Genomic DNA, 23,304 nt, shown 5'->3' with positions numbered 1-23,304 from the left:
ATCAGCATCAGAGCAACAAGAACAACTTAGGACCAAAGAGAACAAATATATTGTTCATCTGTGAACAAGATTTACTGCTTGGACACATTTCAACACAGAACTTCATTGACCACTTTTTGGGGCAAATTAAATGCTCCCTTACTTGTTTTCATAAAATAGTTTCATCCAAGACTGGAACATGCTTTATATCTAGTGCCTGATCTCTTCACAAAGACTCCCTCTCAACTTCCTTTCTTGAGAGGAGGAAGATCATCCCCTTAGAAGTCCTTCCCAACACCAAGTTTCTTTTCTACATTAAACTCAACCTTTTAGAAATCAATGACTAAAACACACGATCTGTAGCTTCTGCTTTTAATCTGATTTTGTCTATAAACAAAACTGGTTTTCCTCTGCTGAAGGCAGTGGTATTTAGGAATAAGTGGTATGAAAACAAAATTTCACTGAAGACAGGCAATTAAACAAGAGCAATGAGCTCCAATAACAATTTAAGTATGAGAAGACTATGCCAGGAGGGGTTTGTCCCAAGCTACGATGTCTAGCAACTGCTTCTTCCCCTTTCTACACATGAATATTTATTTACGTGAGTTTTAGCTCCTATTCTCCTTCTTCAACCATCAAGCCAAGTGACCTGCAACAGACAGCCAAATAAATTACCAAATTAATTCTTTCAAGTGCCAGAGAGGTCCGCTAGCATTTCCAAGTATTTGAAATAAATAATCCAGAAACCCTAAAGAGCAGGCATTCATCTCTACCAAAAGAATCCCTCTGCCCACTTTTCCCAAGGAATATCTTCCCACTGAGAAACGGGAAAATTTTCACGTGATCCCAGATGTTCACCCAAAGTACTGTCTGCCAACCCTTGTATGCTGCTTTCTAATTCAGTGTTTTCCAATGCAAATAGTGAAATCCTAACACCCAAATATCAAACAGCAATGCCACAGCCCTGTTCAATACTTTCCCACAGCTCTCCCCCTCTTTGCTGCAGGCAGGGCAGCAGAGCTCAGTCACTGTTCTTATCGTTTTGGCCTGTTAGCAGGAAGAAAGAGCAAACCACAAATGCTGTTACCATTAACCTTTTTGTCTTTAGTTCAAGACTGTTTAGACAGACTGTCAAATTTACGGTTTTTATCTTTTTTGTACATTTATGCATATTCTTTCACACCTTCTCCTCCTTCATTCCCTACCTATGTACCTTTCTGCTTGCCTGTCATTGCCTGCCCTCCTCAGCAGTAATGATTCGTACTTCTTGTCCCAAAAGGGTATTTATCCTTCTTTTAATCCATAGGATAGCTATCCCATTAATCCTTCCTCCTGCTCACCACCCAACCCATCACTCAGCACATGGGAGATGAGCCTTGCCCTGCCTGCAGGCCCCACACATGGGAGGGAGGCCACCAAAGCCTCCCTGGAAAAGGGACGTGTATCCCCAAACCAGGCACCCAGCTAGGAACCCCACACTCTCTCTGGATCCCCTCCACTCCCTGCACATTCACATACAGGAAAAAGAAACACAACCGCAATACTTTTGGGGTTTGAAGTACAGGCGAGGTCTGAAGAGCTATTCTAAAATGAACAAAAATTTTATGGTCTTCATGTCTTCCCTGATAGCCCTGCAAAAGGAGGTGTCAAGCAAAGCCCCAGAGCAGGACAGCTGACTGGGGGAAATGCAACTCCCTGGCTTTGCCTTGGGCGAGTTTATACATGTGCTAGGCACAAGACAAAACAGAGTTTAGCTTTTATTATAGTCATGTCCCACACTGTCACTGGTAAAATTAACAGTGCTCTCACTGCTCATGACAATAAAGATGACATTATGGAAACTTTTGCCAATGTTCAAAGCCTGAAAAAATAAAGTTAGCTCTGAAGAAACAAAATAAACTTAAAGCAAGCAAGACTTTGTCAATTCTTTTAAGCAAGTCCCACAACAAGCAAAACTGCATGCAAATACAATCATCATAAAGTTAATTCATGTTGGAGTTCTATAACCTTTACTGAATCACTTTAAAAAAATTTCCTTGATGCCTTTTACAGAACAAATTTACCCCAAACACAGCTATCAAACACTGCAGGTGATACATCCAGTGATTAGATCACCCATTGAAGTTTACAATATAAAAACATTATTTACTTTTACTTCTTTATCAACATCGTTTTTACGACTATAATAAATTTTGGTTAGCACATATTTCACTTTAGAAAAAAAAAAAAACAAGTACGGGGAGCAGAGAAGAAGAGCACATTTTCATCTTCAATTTTCTACCCCAAGACTAACAGGAAAAAAAACCAAAACCTCAATCCAACATGGTTTGGCATTTGCCTGCATGTTGTATTCTGTGCATGCATGGCCTACAAAAATCTGAAAGGCATTGATAGCTCTCGCTCATTAGATAACCCAGAAGCACAGGCCAGTCTCGCAGCAGGTCAGATTTCACCCCTGCCCAAAACATGCCGTCGCTACTCGCTACCTCTCCCATCCCACTCACAGAGCACAAACAGCCTCACGAACGCATTTCACCCATGACCAACTTGCTGTCTTGCTCTGGAGTCCATGTCAGCTCTATCTCAGGAGACCACTGACAGAACAAGAAGTCAGACTTCTCAGCCACAAGTTTGGGAAGACAGCTGCCTCAGACAGCAGAAATGCCAAACTTGCCTGAACACCGTTCTCGATGAGAAGTTTGCTCTCCAAGATATTAGCTACTGATGCCCATATAGTAACAATTACTCAGATGCCATTAAATCTCAACCACAAGATATCCCCAGCTCAGAGAGCTTTTGTCATCTGGCATCTTAATGTGTCACACTCTCATGTGTTCAGCCCTAGAAACAGTAAATCGCATTTGAGTATTAAAGAAAATGTTTCCTACTCACTCAGGAATACACCACCCCCCTTCCACAAGTGACTGCTTCCTCCCCATAGGTCTTCGCAGATTGGATTCGCACTCTTTGTTAAATAAAGCTTTACGGTATCTCTGAACATTTATAGTGCCATGACTCAGTTAAATTCTAATCAGCCTGTGAGCTGTCTGACACTGCAGCAGGTCCCCTCAAAATAAAACAAGCAATAATATAGTCTCCAGATTCCAGAGAGATGAGGCAAAAGAGGACAACTTCCACTTCAGCCTTCTTAACAACAACATAATCCCAAAGCCAGAAATCCCACTGTTTTTTTCCAACACCTTCAACACGTGTCCAGCATTTTAGATGAATCCTTCTTTAAATGCAAAGCCCAGGAAATCAGCAGGACACACAAGGTAGAAGGAAGGTGCAGCACAGACACAAGGCTGTCTGCTCGCTACAACGCTGCCCCTCGTTTCGCCCAGGCTATGCTTCCTTAGGTTTCACCACCTTCCAACTTAATCACCCACTGACACTTAAAAAGAACAGCCTCAAACAACGTGTTCCGGAGGGAGAAACGGAGGGTGGAAGCGTGGGGGGGAGGGAGGAAAGAAAAAATTTTAAAATTCACCTTTAGAGGGCTTCGGGGACACGCAAAAAAAAGCACGTCTGGAAAAGTAACCTTTAGTCTAGAAGGGAAACAGCGACGTCCCTAAGGAGCCCGAGGCGATGAGAAGGCATCTTTGGGGGGCGCAGGGAGCCGCGGCCGAGCGGGGCCGAGCGGCGGCAGCCCGGGCTGGCTGCGGGCCCGCAGGTGGCGGCGGGCGGGCAGCGCCAGGGCCGGCAGGCGGCGGGGGCGGCGTGGCCTTGCCCGCAGCCCCGGAGCGAGGCCGGGGCGCCGCCGCAGCCCTGCGCGCCCAGCCTGCGGCCCCGGGGCTCCCCAACACCGCCGGGGGCAGCGCGGGCTCCCCGCGAAAGGGGGGCCCGGCCGTGCGGCCGGCAAAACACTCGCGGCTCCCGGGGGGACGGACTAGTAACTTTTCCGTTCCGGCGGCTCCCCAAACCCACCGCGGCCGAGCAAACTTTCCGCCCGCACCGGGGGCGCCGCGGGTCGGGCGCCGCCGCCGCGCCGGGCTCACCCCGGCATTGTTCCCCGGTGCCGCCGCCCGGCAGCGCGGCCCCGGCCCGCCCCGCTCGGCCATTTCCCCGGCGGAACAGCGCCGCACTCACCCCGCAGCCGCCGCGGCTCCTCCCGGCCGGGCTGCCCGAGCCGCCCGGAGCCGCTCCGGCCGCAGCCGCCGCGCTGCCGCCCTGGTGCCGCGGCCGGTCCCGGCGCCGAGCTGCGGGGAGCGGCGGCTGCCGGAGCCGAGGCGGGCGGAGGGGTCCCCGCGGCTGGAGGACAGGACGGGGCTGGCCAGGGCAGGACGCGCCGCCTCCCGCCACCCCCGAGCCCGCGCGTCCCGCGCGTCCCCCCCGCCCCGCGCATCCCCGCGCACATACGGGGCGAGCCGAGCTCCGCTGCGCTGCTCTCCGCGGCTCGGGGCTCTGCTGCAATGCCTGCGAGGCTGACTTTCAAAGCCTAACCCGCAGCCGCGATCCTCCCTCTCCGCCTTCCACCTCGCCCGCCGCGGCGCAGCCCGGCCCCTCCCCGCGCCGCGCCATTCATCTCTCCAGCCAAGTTTCTTAACCCTTTGGTAACCCCGGGCGCGGGGAGGCAGCAGGAGGCAGAGCGGGATGCAGGCGTTCGGGGATGCGCCCCCCGCCCCTCCCGGGGCAGCGCAGGGCAGGGCAGGGCAGGGCGGCCGCGCAGAACGTACGCGATTCGCATCCCCTCCTGCCCTCTCTAATTATTCTGACTGAAGGCGCAGAGCCCCCGGGAAACAAACTTAGGAGCGACAGCACCGGAGGACCCGTATTTAATGAAAACGGCGGTGGCTTAAAAAAAAAACCAACACTTTTTTTTTTTTTCCTTTTTCCTTTCCCCCTTCGGGTGCCTTGGGGGGGGAGGGGGGGGAGGGCGCTTCCAGTGTTACCATTACTTGTGGGTTTAGAGGTTATGTTTCCAGCCCTTCCTCCGAAAAACACGCATTAGAAACTTCATTATTATTATTATCATTGCTGGTGCTATTTTGAAGGAAAAGCCAGGATGCTCCCGGCAGCGGCCGGCGGCACGGGGAGCGCAGCGGCACCTGCGGCTGCTGCCGGGCTGGCTCTGCCCCCGCTCGGCCCTGGCCCCGTTCCTGCCGGCTCCCGGCACGTCTCCCTATCCTCGGCCCCAGCTTCCCAGGCCGCCGGGAGCGGGGAGCATCCCTCACGGCTTTGCCGGGCACCCGGCGGTCCCTGTGCCGCGGGGCAAGGGGGGCAGACGGGAGGCGCTCCCGGGATCGGGGGCACACCGGCTCGCCAAAGCCATGCTCTCTGCCCACGTGGCAAATAAATACAGTTTGGGAGGAAAAAAAGCAGGATCGGGCAGTGCTTCCCAGGAGGAGTCAGCCCTCCATTTTGGTAGGTGACATCCCCCAAACCTCTGCTGTCAGAAATTGCACTAAATGTCAAATTGTTCTTTAGACTTTGCTGCCGCCAAAGAAGAGAGTACGCAGAGATACAGGCTGAACTTGGCTGTATAAACGAAGCTACAAAGTGCATGCGACCTTCATCACACCTCCTGCGTGCCCGTGTTTAACAAACGTCTCGACGTGTCGCACGCTGTCTGCCAAACCCTTTACAGAATTCTTCATGATACTTCACTTCTGCAAGTCAAAGACTGAGGAGACAGAAACAAATTTGTTTGCAAGTCACACATAAACTGCATGGTAATTACTGCATTAACACATGCCACCGTTATAGTTTTAAAACTCAGGTAAAATAAATGATCTATTCAAGCATTTTTTTAGTAAGGGACCAATGTGGTTAAGGAACACAGGAACTTCCACTCTAAAGAAAGCAAAAGGGAGTCACATTTATGAAAAGCTATATATTTTAACTGAGAGATACCATGAATGAAAGTAGATGTAGGAATGTTAAGCAAAACCTCTTTCCCGTTGGAATGTACGGATTGTGTACAGGCTTAGAGTGGAGCTAGTAATGTATTACTTGACCTATTTTTTTAAGCCAATGAAAGATTTAGGTTAACTTCATCATGTGTTTTTAACCACTTTCTTCCAGACATGCAGCAGCATTTTCTAAAGCCACTGCATGTCACAGTGTTTCTACAAGGTTTTTTTTTTGAGAGCATAAGTCTCATAATATAGCCTGATCATAATTCCATTAAAACAATGAGTTTGCTCTTCATTTCCATAGTAGGCTCATTAGCAAATTCTGATCGTAAAGAAATTATCCTTAATTTCTTTATTTCACAAAGAATCTTCATCTTAAATTTTTTTCAATGCTAAGCAGCTGAGTTATCTAGGGAAAAGGAAATTTTCTCATTACTGCAGCAATTTATCTGCTATTTCAATCAAGAGTGTCTGTAGTAGAGACCTCTTTCATTCTTAACCTTAGGGAACATGTTACGTAGATGAGAGACCTACAAAATGAGGAATCTTGGACAAGCAACAGAAAAAACGTGCATGTGGAGTATTTGTTAAAAGGATCGTTTTCAGGTAACATATAGTTGCTTGAGGACACAAGTTTCAGAAAGATACAATCAACTGAGACTATTAAATAATACAACATATAGATTTAGTAGGTTATTTCCACCACTTAATAGTTGTATCACACTGAGTTGTGCCACTAGTCCATGTTTATTTAACTACGAGAATTCAAACAATATACAAAATAAATACCCTATGCAAGTACAGGAAAAATTCCAGCACACAGTGAAATCCATTTCTCAAGAATTATGAAAATACTGATGTGTATTTGTCGGTCCTTCCTGAGCATTCTTCAACCCAACCTGCACACACAGTCACTCCTCAAGCATGAAAGATATGGCTGTGCCTATCTACCATCTCTGGGTGGTGTCTATACCTTCACTGTGTTATAGACATCACAAAACAGTACATTTGTTCAATCTTTTTTTCAAAGGGAATTCATCACTGTAAGATGCCATTAAACGGAAGACTAATTGTGACAGAAAAGCCTAAACTACCTTTGCATCAGTCTTGGAAGGGAAAAACATATTTGTAGAGTTGACATTAGAACTTACTCCCAGAATTGCAAGCCCTTAGTGCAGACATATTGGTGTTATACTTTGGTAATACCAGCAAACCACTTTTTTTATATTTATAAAGATATATTATAAAGCACCCCTTCCTTTACAAGACCAAAAGGTATATTTTTGATCTGGTAGGACTTTTATCAAAACCAAAATATAACTGTGATTCTGACATTCTTGAAGAGCAAAATTAATCTGCGTGAACATTTTAAAAATGGTTAAATAAATAGTTGATGTACCTACAACTTCTCTTTGATAACTTTGATTATTATAGAAATGCATTTTAAAATGATGAGCAAAGCTACATCTTCAGTAACAAACTTTAACTTACTGAAGTAAAACACATGGATCTGTGCCATATGGTAAAAAGACACATATTACTATTAAAAAAGAAAATGCAAATGCTATTATATTATTCCCAAACATTTTTAAGCTAACGCTAGGTTATTTTTAAATCACATAAGGTGCTTTGAAGAGCTTGGGATAGCTACAGTTGCTTTTATTTTGATTTTCCTTTAAGGTTATCTCAGCCTCTCAAAAAGCTAACCACTCTGAAACTACCTTTTTCAATCACAATAATTAAGGCCTTGCTTTATGGCATCCAATCATGATATGAGAGGCTTAGGATGTGGTCGAGGAGCTAGCTAGCTTTACAGAAATGCATTTCCAGACTAAATCTTCCCCTAAAATAGTTTGTCAGCCTTACATAGACAAATAATGAAATTCTGTCCTTGACTCAGCCTAGTTCAATTCACGTAATATGTCAGATTACCCACCATTTCAAAGGTGCCTTCACAGAGGATTAAATCACCTAGTTGTTCCAGAATTTGGGTAGACACACACACACACTCCCAAAAGAACACAAAATAACGGCAAAAGAAAAGAAAAAAAAGGAATTATTCTGAATCTTATTTGTTCAATAAAGGACTTCAAAGGTTTGCCTGAATAAATGATTGTCATGTAACAGTGTTCATCCATAAATCAGAAGCAGTAAGGTGCAAAAGTCTGCTGTTCTTCAGGGGTACTATTTGGGAGTAACTGAAATCAGTGGGAAGTGTTATCAGAGGAAGAACTGGTCCAGGGAATGGTTTCTGCAGGGGGTACCACAGGGCATATCCTGTTTTCCTCATGACAGCAGCAAGTCTGCAACTGTTGGTGGTGGAGTTGAATTACACAAAAACGTGTAAAGGGAAGAGTAATACATTCTGTAGCTGAAAGGTATCAACAGCACACCACTGCTTTTTCATCATTCTAAATTATAAGGGTATTTGGATGCATACATATATCATTCCCTACTGGAGGTGTTTTCCACTTCCTTTTTCTTTTTTTTTCTTCTTCTTTTTTTTTTTTTTTTAATTACAGACTTTACTTCCATTTTTACAAGTACATCCCAGCAGGTCATCTGAGAGGAATGTACTCTTAGCAGCTCATTTTTTTTTCTGAATTATTTAAAAGTAGGCTTCAGATCGTAACTATTTGTTCTAAGAGTAATAAGCAAAGGACCAGATGCTGGAGTCTTTTCAATTACAGAAACATTTAAAGACAGCTGTACCATATAAACTCTCATGGAGGAATCATATGCTTGCAGCATCTGGTGAGTTTTGGCCGTGCCTCCAGCACACTGTATCCCTTCTGAGGCACAAGCTAGGGTGAGCCTTACTTTGCCATATGTGTTTTTGGGGTAGGGGTGTGCATTTTTTTTGACCCTGAACAAGGACTAACACTTCAGCTGTTACATTTAGTGGCAGGAAATAAACATTACTTTCAGTGCCTGTAACACCTTTCATACAAGAGCCAAAGGGTCTGGTGCTAAGTTGATAAGACTACCTTGCATTAATTATTTTACCAGAATTAAATACCAGGGTTTATATCCAGAAGAGAGCATCCTGTACTTGTGAATTTTCTGCAATTTCATCCCACTTGCACAAACATGAAAAATATATTTTCTGAGAACATTGTTCTGATGAGTCACGTTCCTGGTAGTGTGAAAGCACGTCCAGAAAATAACCATGCTGGAGTCACTACTCATAAACTGGCATGAGAAAGTACCAGTAGAGCAGGTATTACACTACATGAGCACTTCTCCTACTTGTGGGTCCATGGCCATGCGAAGATAACGTTTGAGAAGGTTATAGGCATGTAGCTGAAACTCTCCAGAACATTCATTTTCCTTTCAGAATATGTGTTTCCCTCTTTTCTCTGACAAAGGTGTTCCCCATGTCAGCAGTAACAGATTGAAAGGGGACTGAAGAATGATGCACTCTTTCACAGGCTGCTTTCAGAAGTTACTCTCAGTAACAATTTTGTTTCACAGCCCCATTTTTCTAGCTGGCTAACATGAGCTCTGGGCAACCCTTTGTCGTGGTTCTCATGATGACACAAGCCATGTTGTTGAAACAGTATGTTCTAAAATGAAATGAACAGTACGTACAAATTATACACACGCGATCTGGCTGCCAGAACCACACTGCAAACGAATAAAGTTCTGGAAAGGAACACTAGGAAGCACCTAAAAAAGAGAAGCTAAAGTGTCCTGACTTTGCCCTTCAAAATAACACAGGTGCTGGGCAAATGTTTTAAAATATATGAACACTTCAATTACATATTAAAATTGCAATAATATTCTTTAGTACAAATGATACTAAGTGCTCTGACTCAAGTACATGAAACTGCTGTGTTAAGCTAAACTCTGCATCTCATGTATTTTTATTAAATCTATTTCTCTCCTTACATATTAGCTTATGTACAACTAAGAAATTCTGAAGGAAATCTGGCTTGTCTAGGTACCTAAAAGGGGACTGTTTTGAAAACTTGGTCCCAGTTCTGAGGATGAAATATTCTCAAAAAAATTGGTGCTTACCGACCTAACATTACAAATTTAGTCACAAGTAATTAATTAGTATTTCTAATTAACTCATCTGTTTACATACAGATGCCTAATGAGAAAATCCCTTTGCATTGTGTATCAAAAAACTTAATGAACTCAAATCACTATGCCATGTAAGGTGAAATAAGTTTCTTCTTGATGGTATTTTATATGAAGAGTTTATCAGAATCATATTAGCTGTGCTTTTATAACTGATCCAACTATACATCTTTGCATATTTTTATTAGCATAAAAAAATCTAGGTTTTATTAGAAGACATTAGCTCTGCTAAATGTTAGGTATATAACAAATCCACCTTTGATGCTGTTGATCATCATATAGTAGTTTACATCTGACATAAAACTGTCAGAGGCATAGGAGTGACTCAAGTCACCATAAACCAGAAAGCAACAGCTCTGTTCACATAAGTTACATCCCCTCACAGAGCTGGGAAATTTCCCTAGCCAATTTTTGCATATATTTTAGAGAACTGCCTAGCCAAGACTGCCCTTGCTTTAAAAGGAGTGGGAACGTGAGGATACTGCCATATATAAACAGCAGATACTATGCCCTGTTTCTATATCTGTAATTCTAATTTTGGAATAATTGCATCTCTTTTTTCTTGTCTGATATATGATTAAAGAAAAAAAAGGGTGGAAGTATTTTCTGTGGAGAAGAAAATTCATTTTGGGTTTTGATGACTTAGCATGGAGAATATCTGGGTTACATTCTTAATTTGAACAACATCCATTTTGCTGCATTACAGTGGCCAAAACTACTGCTTTAAAATAAAAGCTTGAGTAGAGGAAATAATTGCATTTTGTTAATAATTTGAAAGTTTTGTTTCATATTTATTGGGTTTGGAAACAACATTTTAAGTCTAACCTGCTAAATTTTTTCTAACCTGCTGTGCCTACTTTTTGTCTTGTTATTTCATTTAACAAGAATGGTGTTATCTTATATGAAATGCAAATGGGTCTGTGTTTTTCTGAAAAACTCGTTTTAAAATTATTCCATCCCCTAAAATCCCTTCTCTAATGTAAATAATACTGAAATTCTTGATACATCAGTTCTACAACACTATTGTTAACTTTCTTATTAAAAAGGTAAGGAGGATTCACATGGTTCCTTACAGGCATCTTCTAAAATATGTTATGTTCTACTTCCCTAATAACTCTTAAATATTTCAATGGCCTGGCCCATAGTCTACCAGCAGAAATATACAAAAACAGTTGCTTGAAAAAATGTGTTTGAAAACAAAAAATTATCTGTGTGCTTTGCCTGGAGCAGATTTAAACTCTTGAAAAGGTGATCACTAATCACAATTATTTAACAAATAATTAATAGGCAGTTAAATTGGGCTGGTCGAGACAAGAAAATATAATTAAATCCATAAACATTTTTTCACCTCTCCCAAGCCACTTTATGTACCAGTTATTTGTAATTTTCCACTCAGGCTGTCTGATTGATGTCACTCATATGGATGCTTAAAGAAAGATATAAATTACATAAATCAGATAAATTGTTGGATTTTTGAAACAAATAATTTCATGTATTCTCCAGAGTTATTACTTCAATTGTAAAGAGATTTCTTCATGTCCTTGCTATTAAAAAAAATATAAACAATTTACTGTGTTATGATTCTCACTATTCTCTACTGAAATTCTCTTTCCCAGTATCAGAGATGTACTGCAATTCCAGTAATAAGCTGCACTTAGATTTATGAGCAAAACACAGTGTAAATCATGACATAAAGACATGTAATTCTGTTTTCTATGACTCATCAGCTTTTTTTCCACTTCCCACTTTCTAGCTCTTACCAAAGAACCCACCTTTTTTTTTTTTTTTAATTTGTGGCATAAATTGCATGGCCCAGACACTCCAAAAGAGAATAGTCAAGTTTTCCTCCTATTGCACAGCTGTTCTCTTCTGAGTTTTCATTCTTTCTTTCTCCTACCTTTTCTCTGAGAGTTGAAATATCACTGAACATTTTCACTGACATTTTCTGATCCTGATAGAATGCATCTGGTAGAAGGAAAATCTATAAACCAGAAAATAAAAAGTAATCTATTGAATTTTTCTCAAATTCTCAAAAATTGATAAAAAAATCAGGATTTGCAGAACCTGTTGTCCCATTATTAGGATTAATTGTCTTTTTATTGTCCCTTCTGGGCTTAAATGAAAAAACAGTAGCAGTAAGCATTATTCAGTTGCTGGAATCCAGAAGAAAGGAAGGAGTGCCACACCATGCATAAATTCTGTTTAAGTTGATATACAACACAAAGCATAAAATCCCTCCAAGAATTTCTATGTTATTTTACATCCCCAGAAACCAGCATCACCGAAAAACAAAGAATTTGCTTTTGACTTCTGTGAGTATGGAATCAGATTCTGTATTTTGGGTTGGGTTTCCACTACTTAAAATTTTCAGCAGGACAGCAATGAGATGTAACCTTCTCCTAAAGACAGTCTCATACCCCAGCTACTCTCATTTTGCTAGATCTTAATGTTCTTCTTGAATGCCTGAGGAACTTTATCTTCCTGTTTGGCACAGTTCTAAATTGGCTTAAATCATATTTATCCAACATTTACCTGCATTATATTTTCAAGGGTAATTTGTGTCCTTCTCCTAGAGCATTTCTTTTCTGTGCTCTGTAGGGCTCCACTCTGGCCCTCCTCTTACTCAGCAATCCAAAGCTGCCTGTGAGCAGCGTTGGTCATTGGCATGACACTGGGTTTCATTTTTATGCCAACAAGACACAGATCTTGTCAACCAAACCAGCAATTTCAGATGATGCTGTTACCATATTGACAAGCTGGTGAGCATAAAAGCCCCTACGAGCATCAATTTTCTTCAGTTAAAATCAGAGTAAAACCCTGAGCTGTTCATGGCTGGCTCTTGCCATCAACCCAAACCCACTTGAACTTCTAACCCAGCTTTAAAATTCAACATAGGTTAAAAACCCGATATGTTTTTTGATTGCAAGCTCTTCTTTCAGTGTTGCAGTCAAAAGATTAAGGCTTCCTATTATTAGTTGAACTAAATGTGCTTTGCTTATTGCTCACTCATGCTTTTATGTTCCCTAGGCTAGATTATTTTAATGCCCGGCTTGTTGATCCGCAGAGTAGGCCGATTATCAAATTTCATCTTTTGTAGCAAGCGCTGTTTCCAGAGCAAGTATTGTACAGACTAATGCATGTTTCATACCTGCTGTTCCCTCACAGTAGCTACTAATACACCACAAAACCTATTTAAGCTATTACTGCTCTTGTACTACCACGTTTTTTCATGAACTTTGACTTATTATAAGAGATATTTGTCCTGAGGCTGATTCTACCAAGTTAAGGTAATGGAAGCTTTATCACTGACTTCAGGGGAAAAAAAAGAGATATAAACCCACATATTGTCTGCTTGTGTTCTTGAAGCTATTGCATGGGCACTGGGTGGTGAATTTCTGCTTGTATCCTGTACATAGTTCAGAAAATGTTGATGTATCCCTACTGGCAGATTCAGAAGCACTTTTCAGGTCCTGAATCCCAGTGCTTGTGCACTATGGCTGCATCCTACATGTTGAAATAAAACCAGGTATAGGCCCTATTTCTTTGCAAACTCTGATTTTCTTCTAAAGGAAATGCTCTTGTGTCATCACTCTTCCATCAACATGATCAGAACACTAGGACTGACAGAGGCAGTCTGGGCTGCTCTGCCAGCTGATGTTCTGAGTGCACTCACAATTTGCATTGTTTTCTGAGGGGTTCTGGCTTGAGCTATGTCTGTCAACTGCCATGAAATGCTCAATAAGTGTTTAATGTCTAAGCAGGTTAATTTTATTTTGGTTTTTCCTGTGAAAAAGAAAATGGTAAGAGTTTTGTCCCCAGGACGTGGCTTTTAAATTACCAGAAAGTAAACCTACCAGAGTAGTGTCATTCGAACTTTTCCTGAGAACACAGAACTTCAAGCGTGAGTAGTAGGGAGTGAGAGGATATATAACTCTTTAGCAATGACAACGAAGTAATTTCACAACAAACTGCAAAACTTACTTGTTTACAGAAGTCCTTACAAGAGCAAGAATTTCTGCACAAAGAACTGCCACCATTTAAAAGGAAAAGAGCAGTTGCAGAACCCCTAAAGTTGTAGCTAAGAGTATGGGGCTACAGGGATTACACTGAAGATTAAAATATTTTGGCTCTAGTGACTGCTGTAATGAGAATACATATAGAGATAAACTGACAGAGCTGAAAAGTATTTAATTTAGATGGCAGCCTACAAAAATTAATGTGAAAATGAGAATTGCTTGGGGTAATAGATTGAGGGTACAAGATTCATTTTTTAAGTGTTAACCTTTTACGTGACAGTGTGATACTGTAATTAAAATGGCAGCATTATTTGTTTGGGGAATTTATTTTACCTTCCTAATTGTTTTGTAATTCCTAGGTTAGGAATTTTTTCCAGCAATTTCTGACTGACAGAAGTTGAAAATTTTTCACAGTAATACAATGGAATGAGTGAGCCTCATTGTACTGAGCAAAAGATTAAGCAGCAACTTGTTTTAATTATTGTAAGTGATTAAATTAAACTGTTCTTGAATATTAATATTTGTTCTGGTCTATCATGAATATGAACATGGAAATTCAATTGATTTCTTTCTGGTAACCGGATCCTTAAGAATTTACCCCAAACTTTGAGCCTCTTTGATGTTCAAAGGCTGAGATCAGAGATGAGAAGAAAAAGAATGGGGACCTCTTCACAATATTTCTACCTTTGAAGTCTCAGGTTAAAAGTACTATTTCTGTGTGCTTAAACAAGCAAGAAAATGAAGGATAAGATCATGAATTATGATAACAGACAAGTGACAAATGTTTTGCATGAAGTACTTTTCCTTGTCAGGAGGGAAAATGTTCTCCTAAGAGATTTCCAAGGAGATTGGCAATTTGTAGAGTCAGTTATTGGGAAGGAAGAGATACATACTGCATTTGGGTTTAACTGTTTATGTGAGAATAAAGGATTCATTTGGAACTTTTCCCCTTGTCTCCCTCTACATTTCATACAAGTGGTAGCAAACATGCACATTATCCAGCTGTCAACAAATCCCCTAGACTCAAGCCTGGAACACTACATCCCATGTCTCCCCAACGAAAGTCTTTCATGAAAGCTCCTCTGTCATTCAAGATCATACTATTCCCTCCTCTATTTCTAAGTGTCACTCAGCTCCATTCCACCAGCTTGGAAAAACGTCAAGAACTTTTATCTTCAGAGTCAGTTGCCAGTTCTGTTTAGTGAACAAGCCAGCAGGGACCTCTGGTGCCATCAATGCAGCTCTGTCAATGCCCCTCTCTTTGGGGATGGAGTATATCATTATCCCGATGGCTGGACAAAAAAAAGCTGCATTTTTAAAATAGTTCTCAGGGAGCAGTTACTGGAAATCTCCTCCCTTGAGACAGACTATTGGCAACAAAGTTTGCTGCTGTGACATGAGGTATTGCATCAAGGCCCAATCCTGCCACTAATAAAGTTAGTGGGAAACGTGCCATTCTTTTCAAGTGAAGTCAACAGGATTAGTGTAGCAAATCGGGGCTAAAAAATGTACCTTGCATCTACAAATGCAAATGGAAAGTCATGTCCCAAGTGAGAATGTCATTTTATGTCTGGTTTCAGAATCTGGCATTGTGTCAATTCAGGGTAAGTCCCTTCCCCAAATTTAAAACTGACATTATAGAAAATGGAAGTTTTATTTTCATATTACAACACTTCCATTTTTGGTTTTGGGGGTGTTTATTTAAGTTTGCATCAAAAATAAGCAAAGAACAGACTGTTTCTGTGTGAGATTTCTTTTCCCTCTTTTTAAAAAAAATAGTTTCCTCTAATACAAGGCATAGGCATTGTAGAGATTTTAATTCTTAACTATTTTCTGATAGAAAACAGTTTACTTTATGCTTTCCCTTAACCAGCTCTAACAGACTCTTTTAATTACCAACAGACACATTACACAGCTGTGCTAGGAAACATTACTTAACCTGCTCAGCCTGAATGGAGAATTTCTGTTGATGTCAGCTGTCAGACCCACAGGCTCCTGACTGCACTAACAGGTAAGAGTCCCACTGTCTTGGCAAGGGCTCTTTTTCTACAGAGAAATAACATGGTGCTGGGTTATTTTAATTTATATATATATATGTGTGTGTGTGTGTGTGTGTGTGTGTTGGTTCACTTTTTTCGTAAAATATTACCATACTTGGCAATACTGTCTTTAATTCTACTTAAAATGACAGAACTGAATTGTCATCATTTTTAATGGGTAAAATCTATGCAGTTCATCAGAGGTGCTGTAAAATCTAATCAGAAATTAGACTGTAAAATTAATAGGCCTATATTCCCCATAATGCAGTTTTATAAGTCTGGAACTGTAGCAGATTTGGAGTTTCACATACGGTGCAGTTCAGCAGCGGTGGAATCTTCAATTTAAACAAATAACGTGTGCAATAACGGATGCCCCACACTAAGGAGCTGCTGGCTGTGTTTCACTTTGAGTAGTTGGGTACCAAATCCTTTAATTCCATGCCCGGGCTGTCATTCGAGTGTATTTCTATACCACAGCTAGAATGCCCAGGTGACAGGAAGGCAGGGCTAACTTACCCCTGGTAGTTAGGGGAAGAGGAGAGGAATGATGGGGAATGGCCAGGAGAGGCATGAGGCAAGGGGAAGAAGGGGAGCAGAGGCAGCAGCTGCCCAGGCGTGCGGAGGGAGGGAGGGAGGTGGTGATGGCTCTGAGCATCCTCTCCTCCCTGCGCTCCGCACACAGCGAGGCACAGAGCCCGGGCAGCAGCATCCCTTCCCCAAAAGCCCGAGGGGAAAACCTCGAGCGGGATTTTCCTGCCCGTGGGAGCAGAAGGGGGGCCAGGGGGTGCCGAGCGCGGTGCCTCCCCTGCCCCCGGCAGCATCGCGCAATCTGGCGGGACATGTGTGACATATGCGACATTATGTAAGGAGCGGCTGCTGCCGAGGGTGAGCCATGGCAGGGCGGCAACAGGGACAGCAAACCCTCCTTCCCTGGGCTGAAATGAGTCACTTCCAATGGGAATTTGCACCATTTAACATCACCGAGTACCTCCCGTGTAATGATTGTACAGTGTTACTATAAAACCTCAGGGTTCATCTGCAGAAACATTCCTTACGCCGGGGCACTCTGTGGAGACACACTTATAAAAATTGGTGTGAGGGGAAGATTAAATAGCTAAGAGCATAAAAACAGATTATTGAAGAAATACAGTCTTGAAGATGGGTTCAATGGGGAGGCAGGAGCTCACACTCCTGATTCTCCTGCCCAGTTCTGTAATGCTGCACAGATTCCTTCACCACTTTTCCCACCTCAGTTTCTCAGATTTGAAATGTCTATTTCAGCTCTTTCTCTGCCTTACCTAAATGCAACAGAAATACCTTCACTGCTGTCTAGCTATGGAATCTGGATCTCAGTTTAGCCTTCAAATTTGGAACAAACAATTACCAACAAATACTCTTCCTTCTGGTTTTCCATTGTGTTCTCTTTTCTTGTAGATCCTACTATTCATGCCATTGCTATCTCCATCCCAAGAAAAAAGTGTTTGCCAAAGGCAAAAGAGCAAAATCTTTTTTAACAACCTGATAGAGAACACAACACAATGAAAAAGATACTTTAAAAAAATACAGTTAAAAAATTTTTAATTGATTTTTTTTATATTAATAAAGCCATTCCCTGAAGTAATCATGTCTTACACCACTAGTGCACAGCAATACAAAACAAGGTGAAAATCTTTGAGAAAGTACTTAAAGGAATAAATCTGTAATAAGGAATACACTGTTTCTTTGTCATAGTTGCACATTAAAGAGGCCTCTGCTTTACCAGTGGCAATTCAAAGTGACAGTGCCTGGCTTAGTGATGTTGTCTTTTAGCTACTGTTGTAGAAATTGTAGCTACACAATTTTCAAAGTGAGCAATTTTATGAAGTTAATTGTGTAACATTGTTTATGAATTTAAACCACACAATTAATGTATTATTCACAGACATGCATATTGGACTCTTTGTATTGAATGATGGTTTAAGAAGAATGTAACTGATTTTGGAGCTATGATGATTGATTTATGAGGTGAAATTAAAAGTGCTAAGTATGTTTTACTTGGCTACTCACCAGCTAAGTGGATGGGAGAGGTATGAAAAATATCTACATATAACTAATTGCAATGCATGGATATCAAGGAATCAGAGAAATTATTTAAAGCAAAGCAAAGCAAAGCAAAAGGATTAACCTAGAAGTAAATGGTGTAGATTTAAGAAAGGCAATTGGCTATCAAGGGAAACCAGACAAGAATTAGATATTCTTGCCTATAAAAATCTTCTCTAATGTAAGGTAATGGAAGCTTTATTCTTAGAAATTTTAAAACAGCTGGATCGAACAATATCAAATTAAAAGACAGCACTCCAGCAACATCTCTCATTAATATCTTGATTTTTAAGTAATGGTGGGACTTTAAATGAAATGGTAACAAATATGAATAATGGAAACTACCTGCCTCAAATGAAGAAAGGACCTCTGTGGTACCAAGGGATCTGACTTCTTTGTACTTACCAAGAAGTACTGGAAGTACTTTCCATTTTTAATTCATTTGGAGGGGAAGAAAAAAATATACCATTATACATGGTGAATGTCATACAAGTTCACAGGCAGTTCCATTAAAAAGCTTTAAACCAAGTAAAAAGTTTAATCAGTTTGGATAAAAACTATGCCCTGCTGTTCTGCTGTAGCTTTTATACTAACACATTTTAAGTGAACAACAAATTGAAGAAGGTACTTGTGTTATTTCATTCTCTGAGCTGATAATTTAACAAACATATAAAATCTTATTAATGCAGAGGACCAACATGGAATAAACATACCAAAGCAATACACTAAACTTGCTGCTTCCACCATCTTCTTCACTTCTACTAAGCAAAGGAGAGTCTCAATTCACTGTTAGCTAAATCCCATGAACATCTTGTTATCCCTTATTTGAGCTAGCCTGCTTCAGGGAAAAGGCAAATATCTACAGGAAAACTGCTCTAGTAAAGGACAGTTCCTCTTGTCGAAGGGCAGAAGGAGATGGGTTTAGCAAGAAAGTTTGTATAATTTAATGAAAAAGTTAATCTAAGTGTTTCCATATTGATGGGTCTTGATTTCAACTCTAAAATTAAGGAAGCTTCACATTTCTGTGAAATAGCCATGAACAGCAGAGCAAAATAACAAGCACGTTCTTCCTAGATGGGCAACTGTCGCACATTTTGACATAGAAACAGGACAGATGGATTACTTATTACTTTGATTTTGGGTACCTAATTCCATCAAAATATTGCAAAGCAAAAACATCGCATCAGCATGGAACTTTTTATCCCTGAATTTCTGATGGGCAAAATTAAATAAAATTCACTCCAATCTCGTGACTTTCATTTTCTGTTAAACACACACACATATATAAATTTCTATGCTATGCCATCTTTGTGTATAAACAATGTGACATATGTAGCATATATAAAAGCAGTTTCCTTTTCACTGAAATTCACATTATTGTCTATTCCATGTTACTTGTAACTGGTTAAGTATCAACTTCAGTTCATTTTACAAGTCAGCTTGTACTCCTTCTCCATTTATTCTCCTGCCAAAGCAACCTGACCCTTCTGCCACCCGAACATTAACGCACATTATAAGTTTCAATTCTTCCTCTTTCTGGAAATTTATCTTCATACTTTGTGAACTTTATAACTCATATTTTCATCAAGTTTCAGTCACGACACTCTTACAGGTCTGAGTGACCACATTTTGAGTGTGTGCTTACACTCTTATGTCATGTGTGCTAGAATGACATTATGAACTCCCATTAAAAAAAGCAGACAATGCATACAGTATATCAATAATGTTTATAACATTTCATATAGAAATGAAATGGAAGTTCTGACACTGTTGCCTTTCCTGGTGTAATTTACTGGCCTTGTAGCCACCAATTTGAAATGTTTGTATATGCTAACAGCTCTGTTCACCAACTCCTCTGGCTCAGACAGGGTGATGTTCTCCCTAAGAAAGGATGGCCATTAAGCACAATATGATAACTGATGGAAAGTAGGAGCTCACATTTACCAATCTAGCAAAATACTGATAGAAGACGAGTTTACAAATAAATAGCTGCAGATGCCATAAACTAAGAAAAAAAACACCCAAATTTATCTGCAAGATTTCATTTGGTTTTGAATAAATTAGAGTACAGACTACTACGGATGACCTGGTGGCCATCTAGGATTACAGACTGGAGCATGGGCTATCCAGCCCAAAGGTTAGGGCCTGTGTCCAGAACTGGGAAACGAGCCAAAAATCAGCAACGAGAAAGTCAAACCAAGGGTCAGCAGCCAGAGATAGGAATGAGCATCTGCCCAGGAATCACGACCTGAAATCAGAGACCCACCAGAAGAAATGGCAACCATAGGGCACAGTGCAGAGGTGGTTCTGAAAATACACAGTGTGATGTGTGAGAGGATGCACTGGGGTTCCACCTGGGAGACCTGCTCCTGAATCATGGCTGATGTGCTCTGGCTAATGGGTCCAAACTGCAGAGACCATGTTTGCTACTACAGAAGAAGGTCTAATCACAGATTAGCAAATTTTCCCTGAAAATGTGGCAAATAAACCAGCCCTCTATCCCTTGAAACTCTCTGGATGTTGAGAAAGATGGAAACTCTTTTCTCAGTGTCACACTTCTTTAGGTGGGTCCATAGAAAGCTTGCATTGCTGCTGCAGCCAACCCAGCTAGTTCCAGAGGCATTACATCCACATAGCACTTCTAAATATCTTACTAACATGAAACTCCCAAATCTGTAAAAAGCAGGAATGAATTAAAACAAAGATATCAGAGTATGTGTCCTTAGAGTTTTGATAATCCCATGACCTTCCAAAGTCTTTTTCATGGTATCACTGGAGAGTGTGGTGCCAAATGGTCAGGCTGGACTTCCACCTGTAATTTTGTATGCATGAAGCAGCAGTGGAGGAAAGTTGTATGCAATAGGGCATATGTGTGACAAATCAGATCAAAAGAGAAGTAGAATGGTTTGGGTTGGAGATCATCTACTCCAAGCCCCTGCAGTGAGAAGGGACATCTTCAACTAAACCAGGTTGCTCAGAGCCATGTCCAACCTGACCTTGATCACTTCCAGGGATGGGGAATCTACCACCTCTCTGGGCAATCTGTAACAGGGTGTCACCACCCTCATCATACAAAATTTCTTTCTTATATCTAGTTTCAATCTATCCTCCTTTAGTTTAAAACCATTACACCTTGTCCTGTTGCAAAAAGCCCTGCTAAAGTCTGTCCCCATCTGTCTTGTAAGTCTCCTTTAATTGCTAAAAGGCCACTGTAAGGTCTCCCCAGAGTCCTCTCTTCTCCAGAGACCCCAATTCTCTCAACCCATCTTCATCTACCCAATCTTGCTTAGGTACATAAGGATATCTTAGGCATATAAGAATTTAAATATGCAAATATTGTGCAGTGGGTCAGAGCACCCACATATTTCTTAGAAAAAAATCATGTTGAGGATTTTGCTATGACCTCACCCTACTTTTCTATGTGAAAGAAAAATATTGTCTGACTTCCTTCATAGCATATTCTACATCTTATTGACAAATCACTTATGACACTAATTTATTAGCATAGAAATATTACTACACTCAAGACAGCCTGCTTTGATTTACTACATCAGGGTTTTTCATATGCCAAGGTCCTATCATCTCTGCTGGATCATTAAAAGTCCCTTGGCTTTTTTTTTTTTCTTTTGTGCAACATAAGAGTTTTGCCCTGTGGCCCTGGCTAAAATCCTGAGTATTGGAATGGATTTACAGCTCAGAGGAAGATTCACTGAGCTGATGCTTAAGAAACACAAGATGTGTTTATCAAAACCACCATCTTCAGATTAGCTCTTTTCCATAAAATTCAATGGCAAAGAAGGGGAAAAAAAAGGGAACATAAACACAGAAAAGTAAAATCCAACAACAATTAGAGACAAACTGCTTAAACTGCAAAACTGTTTTATCCTCCTTGTGTGAAAATGATGCAACATGGAAAGGAAAGGTATGAAACCAAATCTATCTATCCCTTTTCCATACAGATATTATTTCAGGGGTTGATATCTGCTCAGTTTTTGTGAAAACATCAACATCACTTTACAGAAGTTGGGACCACCAATTGTATCCAGAAGCACCTGCTGAATTCCACAGAGATGTGAAGAATTGTAGGACTTAAAATTTCCTTTTTGCCATCAGCATTGTATTACAAGGAAGCTGGGTGGCCAATTTCATAAGCTGTTTTTTTCCTCTCTTCCCTGGGTGTGCCCTCCTCTTGACCAGCTTCATTTCACTCTGTGCACAACCAGTGACTGACTACTGGTCCTGGTCAAAGTAAGCAAGCCCTGCATCACCAATATTCCAGACTACACTCAGAAAACACATTAAAGATAGAAAACTGAGACTGAAATTAAAACTTAAGCTCTGGCCCTCACATAAATTGATTTGGTATTTTGAAAAAGAAATCAAAGTCTCATTGACCTAAAGCTCATGGCTCAGATGAAATCCATGGAAAATCAAAGGGCTTATTTTTAATTCAAGGATGTTTTCTGGAAAAACAAAAAGGTACATCTTAACACCTAACTGAAGATAACCAATTATTTTATCTTGTCTCCACTTCTTCAGAGACCAAATAAGCCCAAACAATTTCACTATTATTTAAAAATGAGCTATTGAAATGGGATGTGAATAACAAATTTGGACATATTTTCAAATCTTTCTTGCATTCTCATAGTTTTTTATATATATTTCAGCAAATGCTATTTTAGCTGTAGCAATAAATTCGAACACCTGTTGTTTGTGTAATGTGTAGCTACCAGCCTCTCAGACAGACCAGATCATGCTATAATATAATTCCAAAGAGTATGTTCTTATTTTGCCTGAAAAATAAACAATTCATCTGCTTACAAGGAAACAAGTCTGCTTGTCAACACAGAAAATAAATGCATGGGGATGCTATATATCCAGCACAAAAGATAGCACAGGGTTTTGAAAAAAAAATCAAAATAATCCATATGTAAAAGTTCCATTAATGTAAACAAACAAAAGCTAATTAGTGAACATTTCAGCTGCATTATGGAAAATAGGCTACACATGCAGGCACACACCTTGAAGTCTGTGAGGAACACACTCACTCCGTTTTTGGTCTTCACACCACCCACCAGCACGGTCGATAAGGCACTGAAATGCCCTGACGTTTTCCCCTCCCTCTCCCGCTCCGGCAGATAGGGAAGCACAGTGGAGATACCCAGCTGCGTCAAACTATCGCTGGGAAGCAAAATCTTCGCTAGGAACTTTGTACCCATATATATCAAAAAGTCAACACGGCTCATTGTC

General features: G+C 40.9%; 1 protein-coding gene across 11 annotated transcripts in view; it reads right to left on the bottom strand.

The window, feature by feature from the left end:
- NRIP1 (nuclear receptor interacting protein 1) overlaps positions 1–23,304 on the bottom strand; it is a 137,462-nt gene that overhangs the window by 69,578 nt on the left and 44,580 nt on the right. For 2 of the 11 annotated variants that reach the window (XM_085074906.1, XM_085074966.1), the window contains exon 1: positions 4,339–4,487. The exons of 4 other annotated variants lie outside the window; for them this stretch is intronic. The gene's annotated coding sequence lies outside the window, so the exon portion shown is untranslated. Of the gene's footprint in view, positions 1–3,469; positions 3,581–4,068; positions 4,225–4,338; positions 4,619–23,304 lie in introns of those variants that run through there. 5 more of the 11 variants (XM_085074936.1, XM_085074982.1, XM_085074956.1 and 2 more) reach the window with 3 other exon arrangements.

This window comes from Lichenostomus cassidix, chromosome 1, assembly GCF_008360975.1.
Source record: "Lichenostomus cassidix isolate B80296 chromosome 1, HeHo_3.0, whole genome shotgun sequence".
NCBI classification, from domain to species: Eukaryota; Metazoa; Chordata; class Aves; order Passeriformes; family Meliphagidae; genus Lichenostomus; species Lichenostomus cassidix.
This window is presented reverse-complemented; position numbering and strand designations above follow the sequence as displayed.